Source organism: Salmo salar, chromosome 18 (assembly GCF_965601325.2).
Source record: "Salmo salar chromosome 18, fSalSal1, whole genome shotgun sequence".
In the NCBI taxonomy this organism is placed as follows: domain Eukaryota; kingdom Metazoa; phylum Chordata; class Actinopteri; order Salmoniformes; family Salmonidae; genus Salmo; species Salmo salar.
In genome coordinates this window covers 15,345,592-15,358,365 of record NC_138308.1, presented here as the reverse complement: position 1 = coordinate 15,358,365, position 12,774 = coordinate 15,345,592, and the positions used below count along the sequence as shown (strand labels likewise).

The 12,774-nt window shown below is 43.2% G+C and overlaps 1 long non-coding RNA gene across 1 annotated transcript; it reads right to left on the bottom strand.

The window, feature by feature from the left end:
• Positions 1–600: 600 nt before the first annotated feature.
• Positions 601–7,829, bottom strand: LOC106576685 (uncharacterized). Its single transcript, XR_014381360.1, has 5 exons — positions 7,696–7,829; positions 2,065–2,343; positions 1,780–1,931; positions 978–1,185; positions 601–890 (listed from the first exon to the last, which is right to left on the bottom strand). It is a non-coding gene; the product is annotated as an uncharacterized LOC106576685 (long non-coding RNA).
• Between the last annotated feature and the right edge of the window lie 4,945 nt (positions 7,830–12,774).

The following is a 12,774-nucleotide window of genomic DNA, read 5'->3' as shown; positions in this document are numbered from 1 at the left end:
CGCCCGGGGCCAGAGCCGCCACCGAGGGTGAGGCCCCCACCCGGGTCCCCCCCCTAATAGACTTAAGTTTGGTGCGCCGGGAGTACGCACCGTTGGGGGGGGGGGGGGGGGGGTACTGTCACGCCCTGACCAGGTGAACTCGGGTATTTTGGTCAGGGTGTGTCATGTTGGGTATTTTTCCTTGGTTTGTTTTCTATGTTTGCGTTATAGCCTTTGTGTTAGCTCTATGTGGGTTATTTCTATGTTGGGTTCTGTCGATTCCCAATCAGAGACAGCTGTCGCTAGTTGTCTCTGATTGGGATCACATTTAAGTTCCTTTTTCCCCACGCTGTTTGTGGGGTGTTGTCTCTTTGTTTTGAGCAGTTAACGTATCGGCATTTTCTTGGTTTTGTGTACGTGTTTATTTCAGTGTTAAGAATAAACATGTTCGCTCCCAGCTGCGCTTTGGTCCTCTTCCTCATCACCCGACGACTAACGTTACAAAAAAGAAAACATGGATCAGTAGCAACTAGAAAACCGACTACAGAGGATTGTGTGTAGGTCCCTGACAAAAAAAATGAGAAATCAATTTTAATCCCACCTTGTAATACAACTAAATGTGGAAAAAGTTAAGAGGTGTGAATACTTTCTGAAGGCACTGTATTTACATAATGTAGGCTAGGTAGTTAATGAATTGCCTCTGGTCTGGTCAGTAGGTCACCCTTAAAATTTCCATTCTATTTTTTTTTTTTAAATGTGTTTATTCTTTTTCATCAGCAGTGGGTTCCATCTTTATAGTGTTTTTGACTCTTGTGAAAGTCAATTCGGATTTGTTTGTGAACTTTATCCCCTCTCGGAACTTGTTAATTCCAAGTTTCTCGAATGAGATTCTCTTCAACTTTACAGAAGACCTGGAAAAAAACACACAAAGATACTCAATATTACACCTGCACTATAAACCAGACCTTATAAAGCTTATCATACTTTGTTTGACTTACCCTCTCTTCGCTGCTCCTACAAAGTTATTTCGTTTATCTTGATCCAAAATGAGAATGTCCATGGGCCCATCCTCTTGGATTAGAACAGCTAGGAAGTATTTCGCCCCCGTCTTCCCCATCTTCATCTCAGAAACGTCTTTGATGGTTCCACACGCAGTGGTACTTCTCCGGTTTGTCTTTTTCACAGGAGTAGTTGGAATTTTTGAACCTAATAAAAACAACAACACATATCATTTTTCCCAGATGCCATATCGGTTTATGATTTAGCTCCATTCTACTCATAGCAGTTTTAAATTGCAGGTTTTGCCTCAGTTTTTTTTGGGCTGTTCTGCATATTAGGTTCACTTTAAATGGGACATTGAGTCCTCTAGTTTACATTAGGCTATTCATTACTTGATGTGTATTCTCTTCTGGTGGACAGATGCACATAACATAAAAGGTCGACAGACTGGGATGCGACGACTAACAAGCAACTTTGTTCTGGTACTGAATAGAACTTAATCAAGCATCTGATGCAATTACGTGATATTTATAGTTCTGGTTGTCTGAAATGACTTGATCTGTAACCCTTTACAAATTAAAATGACAAGCTAAAGGTGTGTATATCCATCTTGGGGCTTCCAAGCGCAGAATATTGGTGTCAGACATTTGAACTACAATTCCTCTAACGGTGGTGGGGTTGGAGTAGGAACATGAGTGAATAGATAGATCATTAGAAAGGATTTATTCATAGAATACATAGACCATGATTCAATCGATCTGTGCAAAAAGAATGGAAATGTATGCTTTAAAATGGTTCTACCTGATGTGGTTGGGCCACGGGTGTGGAATGTGGAGGAGGCAGAGGTTGGGACAGCGTCTGGGGGTGCTGGGCCACGGGTGTGGACTGTGGAGGAGGCAGAGGTTGGGACAGCGTCTGGGGGTGCTGGGCTACTGGGTGCCGGAGCTATGTCACTGTTGTCATTAGATTAGATTAGCAAAAGTTATTATGCTTTAATTAGGAGATCCCAACCATCGTACATACAAAAAAAACAGGGCTACATTATATAAAAATGTGCTTAATAGTGCATAATATTGTGCATAATACATGTCTTTGATTTCTCCCAGTCTGGAGAAGTTTGATCTGATGCCTGGATGCTGCAACAGGGTCAGGAATCTAGTGCATTTCTCATCTCCTCCTTTCAATATGAGTGTATCCAGCAGACTGATGATGGATTGTTCTGGATTTAATTGACTGCCCTTTATAAGGTTCAAGTAATCGCGTTGAGTCACCAGGCCCTCCTGGTCTACATGCTGAAGGATGAAACCGGCTTCCGCTGACAAGATTTCTGTCAGAGGTATCTTTATCTTTCTCAATTTATCCATGCTGGATGAGAGAGAGAGAGAGAGAGAGAGAAAGAGTTTATTTTAGAATCTCCTGTTTAGTCAACGAAATGGGAAGAAACTAAATTGAAGAATTTAACTTAATAAAACCAACATTTGCTATATGATTGGAATCTGTCCCTGACTGAGTCTGTAATACCAACATGTTTCAAGCAGACCACCATAGTCCCTGTGCCCAAGAACCCTAAGGTAAACTGCCTAAATGACTACCGACCCGTAGCGCTCACGTCTGTAGCCATGAAGTGTTTTGAAATGATGGTCATGATTCACAACACCATTATCCCAGAAACAAATTTGCATACCGCCCAAACAGATCCACAGATGATGCAATCTCTATTGCACTCCACACTGCCCTTTCCCACCTGGACAAAAGGAACACCTATGTGAGAATGCTATTCTTTGACTACAGCTCAGTGTTCAACACCATAGTGCCCTCAAAGCTAATCACTAAGCTAAGGACCCTGGGACTAAACACCTCCCTCTGCAACTGGATTCTGGACTTCCTGACGGGCCGCTCCCAGGTGGTAAGGGTAGGGAACAACACATTCGCCACGCTGATCCTCAAAAAGGGGGACCCTCAGGTGTGCGTGGTCAGTCGTTTCTGATATTGCTTTATAACTCAACCCTGATCTGTACTTCTCCACAACTTTGTCCCTGACCTGTTTGGAGAGATCCTTGGTCTTCATGGTGCCGCTTGCTTGGTGGTGCCCCTTGCTTAGTGGTGTTGCAGACTCTGGGGCCTTTCAGAACAGGTGTATGTATACTGAGATCATATGACACTTAGATTGCACACAGGTGGACTTTATTTAACTAATTATGTGACTTCTGAAGGTAATTGTTTGCAGCAGATTAAGGGGCTTCATAGCAAAGGGGGTGAATACATATGTACGCACCGCTTTTCAGTTGATTTATTTTTTGCATTTTTTTAAACAAGTAATTTTTTTCATTTCACTTCACCAATTTGGAGTATGTCCATTACATGAAATCCAAATAAAAATCAATTTAAATTAAAGATTGTAATGCAACAAAATAGGACTTTTGCAAGGCACTGTACATTGACACCCCCCCTCCATTTGTTTTGTACACTGCTGCTACTCGCTGTTTATTATCTATGCATAGTCACTTCACCCCTACCTAATGTACAATTTACCTCGACTAACCTGTACCACCACACATTGACTTGGTACTGGTACCCCTTGTATATAGCCTCGTTATTGTTATTTTATTGTGTTACTTTTTATAACTTTTTACTTTTGTTTATTTGGTCAATATTTTCTTAACTCTTTCTTGAACTGCACTGTTGGTTAAGGGCTTGTAAGCATTTCACAGGCCTACAGAGTGGTGAGGTGGTCTAAGGCACTGCATCGCAGTGCTAGCTACGCCACTAGAGATCCGGGTTCGAGTCCAGGCTCTGTCGCAGCCGGCCGCGACCGGGAAACCCATGGGGCGGCGCACAATTGGACCAGCGTCGTCCAGGTTAGGAGGATTTGGGAGGATTTGGCCGGCAGGGGTGTTCTTACACCTGGCTTCCGGGTTAAGCGGGCATTGTGTCAAGAAGCAGTGCGGCTCGGCTGAGTTGTGTTTTGGGGGGTGCACGGCTCTCGACCTTCGCCTCTCCCGAGTCCGTTTGGGAGTTGCAGCGATGGGACAAGACTGTAACTACCAATTGGATACCACGAAATTGGGGAGAAAAAGGGGTTAAAAAAAATAAAATAATAATAATACAATTTTGAAAAGTAAGCATTTCACGGTAAGGTCTACACTTGCTGTATTCGGCGCATGTGGCAAATAAAGTTTGATCTGATTACTTCGTGCATAACTTTTCAATTCAGAAAGGATGTTTGCGAGAAAAAAAATATTTGACACTTCTATGTTTTCTCAATGACATTCAAATCAGCATTGAAAAAAGGCACAAGTTTAAGTTTGTTCCACCTGAGTGAATCTGACCACAAGTCAGAGACCACTATGATGGCACCAGGGGCGGAAATCCCGGGGGGGGGGGGGGGGGGGACACGACCCCCCCATCCTGGGAAAAATATGATTTGTCCCCCCCAATATATCACTGAAACATAACTATGTAATTTAAATAATATTAATAATACGCAATGAAAGCAATTGTGCTGATTATAGATACTTAATAGCGCGTTTTTAAGTTTCAAAAGATTGCGACCCCCCCCACCCTTTGCCTCACAATGGTTTGATCCACTGCCAGTTCCTTAGCTTGCTAGGTAACGTAGAGGTCGTATCTACTGTCTGAAAGGCACTCAATGAACGTAACTGACGTGAGGTTAATCCAGTCAATCGCGCACACACACTAGCTGAATATGCAGAGCTAGCGCGCAAATATTAACTATTAAGCTAGCTAGTACCTATTCCATTTATGTGGCATCGTCAAAGATGGAATCTTTGCTATCGTCAATTTATTCCAAGATCAGCATGCATGTAAGTTAGTGCTTCAAAGTCCCTGTGATAAGGTTAGCGATAAACTGAACAGAACTACACTCTCTTCTACCATTGTTTTAAATATATTTAATGGTCTCGTTGCAAAAGCTAAATTGTCGCAAGGGAACTTTTATTTATATATTTTATTTCACCTTTATTTAACCTGGGTAGCAAAGATTATAGCAAACACCACTGAATTGGTGCTCGCTAGCTTTGCAAATTCAGCTATTGTTAGAAGCCAGCCAATATGAAACAAACGATTAAAATTACAAAAGGTTGCAGCATATGTTGTGTAAATGGTGAACTCATACAGCTGTCAACTCTTGTCACTGCAATCCGTTTCACATTTGCTAGCTACCTTTTAGATCGAAGCCCATATAGAATGATAGAAGATAAGATGATAGAAGCCAATCTCCTACTGTAAATAACCTACATACTGTGTGTGTGTGTAGCCAGCCAGGTAGAAAAATGGCTGAAAAATGGCAGAAAAAAGACGGACATCAGAGTATTTTTCAGTACACCAAAACACAAAATAAGAACCCTAGTAGCCTAATATCTCAGACTAGTTGATAAAATGTTCATAAGAAAGAAGTGAAATGCTAATGGAATGTTTCACAATGATGTCATTAGGCAGAGCAGGCAACAGATGGCACACAGACAGCAGAGTTGGGGACAGATATGCAGGGACAGACTGGCACAGACAGGGAGTCTCAGGTAAGTTTGTTGAGTCTTTGTTTGGCAACATTATGAAAGGTTCTCAATTTTTTTTACTTGTAAAATAGGAACATAATTGGAAAATGCCATGGATACCCCCACTCTCAACTTAAACTGGTGACTGAACTAAGATTTGTTAAAGGCAATGGTATTGCTGTTGTGATTAGTTGTGTAGTTTTGGGTACCGGTAGTTAGGAGTACGGCAAACACCTTATTTCTTTGGTTCCTCAATATACATTTACCATATTAAACGTAGGCTATGTGTTACAGCACTACTTTTGGTGTCCCCCTCAGGAATTGCTCTTGAGAAAATGTAATGTAATTGTCCCCTCCAAAGTTGATATCAGATTTTCGCCCCTGGATGGCACATCAAATGTGTTTGATGGATTGTGGGAAAAGAACAGGAATAGGCTTTTGTAGGCTACAGTTCAAGCTATGGCTTCCAATCGTGCCACTGCTGTCGTTATCCAAAGATTATCCAGCATGAATAAACGCTTGGAGGTAAGGATGACAGCAGTGATATCTACGGCAATACGGATATGACTTATTATTGATCAAAGCATGCCATTCCATGAGCGCAGCATTTATTTTCAACTCGAATCAATGAGCCCAATCAGTCATCCATAACAACAAAATCATAAACAACAGAGTAGGGATGTCTAATAAGTCCTTAGTTTTGGGGTCATGCTCAGGTAAAACAATTTAGCTAATCTATACTTCCATATTTCCAAGTCTTGTTTTTGAAGATCAAGGGGTATAACATTTATTGGAATGACTGGAATTCTGATAGACTTTGGTTTTTAATGTAAAGATATCAGTTATTCGTATTATTATATGTAGTAGAAAGCAAAGGATTAGAAGAAGCCTACATAACCAACCCATAAAGTAACATCCATATATGGCCAGCAATGTAAACTTTAATATTGATTTATCCTGCAATAGATGTCGTTCAATTGGTAACATACATGTTTGTCTCCTTCTAATGCCTCTTAAGGGGAAAGTAACAGAATGTAATCAGATTACATTACTGAGTTTGGGTAATCCAAAAGTTACATTTACATTTTAGTCATTTAGCAGACGCTCTTATCCAGAGCGACGTACAGTAGTGAATGCATACATTTCATTTCATGCATTTGTCTTTGTATTTAAAAAAAAAAAATTGTACTTTTTTTGTACTGTAGTTACGTTACTAATTACAATTTTGGACAGGTAACTATTAACTTTAACAGATTACATTTAGAAAGTAACCTTCCCAACCCTGCATGTAGGTAGGGGTAAAAAACAACCAGTTGAGAGCTGCGCGCTCTTGCTGAGTGCAGATGATATTCCACTGAAACTAGGCTGTATACTGCTTGCATGTGAATACATTTCACATGCTTTGCGATTGTGTAGGCAACTTTGTGCATGATTTCTCTATTATACTACACAATTAATATGTCGTATACCTCCACTGCACTTGATACACAACAGAAGGGATTATTAAGAAGTGAGTATAGGCAATGCCCACTGAAAAAAAGTGGGCATATAGCTTCCACTACACCACCGGCCCTTTGTGTTTTACAAAAAGCACTCTCCTCCATGAATGAGTGCACTGTTATTACAGTTGCTGTCCTTTCAGCATCAAGAGCCTGTCACATACTGAAGGCCTAGGTACAATACGTTCGCCACTGCGCAAACATGTCTACAATAGATATAAAGACTGTTACAAATTTCCCCGTCTCACCTTTACTAATAGTGAGCATGCAACTTTCCAACAATTCCCCCACTCTTCCCTGCCAGCAAGTCAAGGAAATTGGGAGAAAGTTTGAGGATATTTTTCAATGAAAGTAAAGGACAATGATGTTATGACTAAAGCTGGAATCCCATGTCTGAATAGGTGATAATACATAAATGTTTCAAGAAAGGAGTGTAGCCTTTATATTTGGCCTGACGATGCGCTTTTATGCACTGACTGAATGGAAGCTGATAATTATGAGTTTTTTACTGTGCTGGTCTCTGGGAGAATTTACAAATCCTCACTAACACCAAGTAAAAATGTATCCGACACCGAGACAAGACCGTGACACTCAATATGTGGCCTTGAGACCGGACTCAAGGAATACTACAACACTGCCGAGAAATGTATTATGCTATATTGGATTAGATGTTGGCCTATTGGAGAAATATTAGGGGGTCTTACCTTGAAGAAAACGTATAGGGACTGCAGAACGATATGCTGTGTAGGTTATCCTATCTAGCCTTTGTGTGACAATACCCTTTTACTTTCATTATCTTTGAAACGGCGCCTAACCGGAAATAGCCTACTCGTTTTTTTTCGTGCTCATGAGTAGAATGGTGCACCCCGTACAATAACAGCAATCAGTCGATATAATCTAGAACTATCATCAGAAATCACGCGATATGAATCAGACAGTGGGTCGCCGCCTGACCCACTAGTTGATCAGAAGGTTCAAATCAGTGTTTCATATCGTGGTGTTGATGTACTGTATTGACAATGACACAACGCAAGATCACATTTCCAGCATGGGCGACAACCAGACCTCCCGTGCCCGCCATAGGAAGCAAAATGGTAACGTTCATGAATCAATTATAAGTGAGCATTGCATTTAAAGCTCTGTAATGAATAAAAACATTTAAAACGTAGTTTTAAAAGTCAACTCTGAATGAGCTCCAGCCAGTGACGGTTCTAGATCATTTCAACTGGGGGGGCCAAGCTGGGGCCAGTTGTACTGTTAGAGGGGCCAGTTACATTAGACGTTATTGTTGTCCTATCGTTTTCTTCACTGCATTGCAGGCATTAGCAGGCAAAAGACCATGTTCATAATCATTCAACAAGTTATTTGCATTTTCTGTCTAATAACGGATGTAAAAAAAGAAAGATAGCAAAAATTTGTTATGTAAAAATTATTTCATACTCCACACAAGGGGGTCCAAAATCGTTGTCACAAGGGCACTTTAGTATTACCAGTGTAACAGTATAGCTTCCGTCCCTCTCCTCGCTTCTACCTGGGCTCAAACCAAGAACACATCGACAACAGCCACCCTCGAAGCAGCGTTACCCATGCAGAGCAAGGGAAACAACTACTCCAAGTCTCAGAGCGAGTGACGTTTGAAACGCTATTAGCGCGCACCCCGCTAACTAGCTAGCCATTTCACATCGGTTACACCAGCCTAATCTTGGGCGTTGACAGGCTTGAAGTCATAAATAGATCAATGCATTACGAAGGGCTGTTTGAATGAAGGCTTACGAGCCTGCTGCTGCCTACCATCGCTCAGTCAGACTGCTCTATCAAATCATAGACTTAATTATAACATAATAACACACAGAAATACGAGCCTTAGGTCATTAATATGGTTGAATCCGGAAACTATCATCTCGAAAACAAAACGTTATTCCTGTTAAATTGCACAACCTTCAATGTCATAATTACGTAGAATTTTGGCAAATTAGTTCGCAACGAGCCAGGCGGCCCAAACTGTTGCATATACCCTGACTGCTTGCAATGAACGCAAAATGACACAATTTCACCTGGTTAATATTGCCTGCAAACCTGGATTTCTTTTAGCTAAATATGCAGGTTTAAAAATATATACTTCTGTGTATTGATCTTAAGAAAGGCATTGATGTTTATGGTTAGGTACAGTCGTGCAACGATTGTGCTTTTTTCGCAAATGCGCTTTTGTTAAATCATCCCCCGTTTGGCGAAGTCGGCTGTCTTTGTTAGGAAGAAAGGCTCCTCTGTGGAGTGCAATGTAAAGCAGGTGGTTAGAGCGTTGGACTAGTTAACCGTAAGGTTGCAAGATTGAATCCCTGAGCTGACAAGGTAAAAATCTGTCGTTCTGCCCCTGAACGAGGCAGTTAACCCACCGTTCCTAGGCCGTCATTGAAAATAAAGGTCACATTTTGGGGGGTTTAAATCGGCCAAATCGGCATCCAAAAATACCGATTTCCGATTGTTATGAAAACTTGAAATTGGCCCTAATTAATCGGCCATTCCGATTAAATTGGTCGACCTCTAGTCTTTACTGACATTTTCAACATGTCCCTGATTGAGTCTGTAATACCAACATGTTTCAAGCAGACCACCATAGTCCCTGTGCCCAAGAACACAAACACAACCTGCCTAAATGACTACAAGCCCATAGCACTCACGTCCGTAGCCATGAAGTGCTTTGAAAGGTTGGTAATGGCTCACATCAACACCATTATCCCAGAAACCCTAGACCCACTCCAATTTGCATACCGCCCAAACAGATCCACAGATGATGCAATCTCTATTGCACTCCACGCTGCCCTTTCCCACCAGGACAAAAGGAACACTTATGTGAGAATGCTATTCATTGACTACAGCTCAGCGTACAACACCATAGTACCCTCAATACTCATCACTAAGCTAAGGATCCTGGGACTAAACACCTCCCTCTGCAACTGGATCCTGGACTTCCTGACGGGCCGCCCCCAGGTGGTGAGGGTAGGTAGCAACACATCTGCCACGCTGATCCTCAACACTGGGTGGGTGCTCAGTCCCCTCCTGTACTCCCTGTTCACCCACGACTGCATGGCCAGGCACGACTCCAACACCATCATTAAGTTTGCAGACGACACAACAGTGGTAGTCCAATCACCGACAACGACGAGACAACCTATAGGGAGGAGGTCAGAGACCTGGCCAGGTGGTGACAGAATTACAACCTATCCCTCAACGTAACCAAGACTAAGGAGATGATTATGGACTACAGGAAAAGGAGGACCGAGCACGCCCCTATTCTCATCGAGGGGGCTGTAGTGGAGCAGGTTGAGAGCTTCAAGTTCCTTGGTGTCCACATCAACAACAAACTAGAATGGTCCAAACACACCAAGACAGTCGTGAAGAGGGCACGACAAAGCCTATTCCCCCTCAGGAAACTGAAAAGATTTGTCATGTGTCCTGAGATCCTCAAAAGGTTCTACAGCTGCAACATCGAGAGCATCCTGACTGGTTGCATCACTGCCTGGTATGGTAATTGCTCGGCCTCAAGGCACTACAGAGGGTACTGCGTATGGCCCAGTCCATCACTGGGGCTAAGCCGCCTGCCATCCAGGACCTCTACACCAGGCGGTGTCAGAGGAAGGCCATAAAAATTGTCAAAGACCCCAGCCACCCCAGTCATAGACTGTTCTCTCTACTACCGCATGGCAAGCGGTACCGGAGTGCCAAGTCTAGTACAAAAAGGCTTCTCAACAGTTTTTACCCCCAAGCCATATGACTCCTGAACAGGTAATCAAATGGCTACCTGGACTATTTGCATTGTGTGCCCCCCCCCCCCCCCACCCCCAACCCCTCTTTTTATGCTGCTGCTACTCTCTGTTTATCATATATGCGTAGTCACTTTAACTATACATTCATGTACATACTACCTCAACTGGGCCGACCAACCAGTGCTCCTCACATTGGTAACCGGGCTATGCATTGTGTCCCACCCACCACCCGCCAACCCCTCTTTTACGCTACTGCTACTCTCTGTTCATCATATATGCATAGTCACTTTAACCATATCCACATGTACATACTACTTCAATCAGCCTGACTAACCGGTGTCTGTATGTAGCCTCGCTACCGTTATAGCCTCGCTACTGTATATAGCCTGTCTTTATACTGTTGTTTTATTTCTTTACCTACCTATTGTTCACCTAATACCTTTTTTTGCGCTATTGGTTAGTACCTGTAAGTAAGCATTTCACTGTAAGGTGAAATGCCTGTTGTATTCGGCGCATGTGACAAATAACTTTGATTTGATTTGATTTATTTAACAGTCTGATGGCCTTGAGATAGAAACAGTTTTTCAGTCTCTCGGTCCCAGCCTTGATGCACCTGTACTGACCTCACCTTCTGGATGATAGCGGGGTGAACAGGCAGTGGCTCGGGTGTTTCCTATCCTTGATAATCTTTTTGGCCTTCCTGTGACATCGGGTGCTGTAGGTGTCCTGGAGGGCAGGTAGTTTGCCCCCGGTGATGCGTTTTGCAGACTGCACCACCCTCTGGAGAGCCCTGTGGTTGTGGGCAGTGCAGTTGCCGTAACAGGCCGACAGGATGCTCTCAATTGTGCATCTGTAAAGTTTGTGAGGGTTTTAGGTGGCAAGCCAAATTTCTTCAGCCTCCTGAGGTTGAAAAGGCGCTATTGCGCCTTCTTCACCACACTGTCCGTGTGGGTGGACCATTTCAGTTTGTAAGTGACGTGTACGCCGAGGAACTTAAAACTTTCCACCTTCTCGTCTGCTGTTTCCTGACGTTCACGATCATCTCCTTTGTTTTGTTGACGTTGAGTTAGAGGTCATTTTCCTGGCACCACATTCCCAGAGCCCTCACCTCCTCCCTGTAGGCTGTCCGATGTTGTTGCTAATCAAGCCTACTATTTTTGTGTCGTCTGCAAACTTGATGATTGAGTTGGAGGCGTGCTTGGCCATGCAGTCATGGGTGAACAGGGAGTACAGGAGGGGGCTGAGTAGGCACCCTTCTGGGGCTCCAGTGTTGAGGATCAGCGTGTTGTTTCCTATCTTCACCTGAGGGCGGCCCGTCAAGAAGTCCAGGACCCAATTGCACCGGGCGGGGTGTTGAATGCCTTGGTGTTGAATGCTGAGCTGTAGTCAATTAACAGCATTCTTACATAGGTATTCCTCTTGTCCAGATGGGATAGGGCAGTATACTGTGTGATGGCGCTTGCATTGTCTGTGTACCTATTGGGGCAGTAAGCAAATTGAAGTGGGTCTAGGGTGACAGGTAAGATGGAGGTGATATGATCCTTGACTAGTCTCTCAAAGCACTTCATGATGACAGAGGTGCGTGCTACAGAGAAATAGTCATTTAGTTCAGTTACCTTTGCTTTCTTGGGTACAGGAACAATGGTGGACATCTTGAAGCATGTGGGGACAACAGACTGGGATAAGGAGAGATTGAATGCTCTGTGGACGCAGCTAGAGATGCCGTCTGGGCCGGCAGCCTTGCGAGGGTTAACATGCTTAAATGTCTTACTCACGTCGGCCACGGAGAAGGAGAGCCCACAGTTTTTGGTAGAGGGCCACATTCGTGGCACTGTGTTATCTTGAAATTGGGTGAAGAAGGTGTTTAGCTGGTCCAGAAGCAAGACGTCGGTGTCCGCGACATGGCTGGTTTTCCCTTTGTAGTCCGTGATTGTCTGTAGACCCTGCCACATATGTCTCATGTCTGAGCCGTTGATTTGTGACTCCACTTTGTCTCTATACTGATGTTTGCCTGTTTAA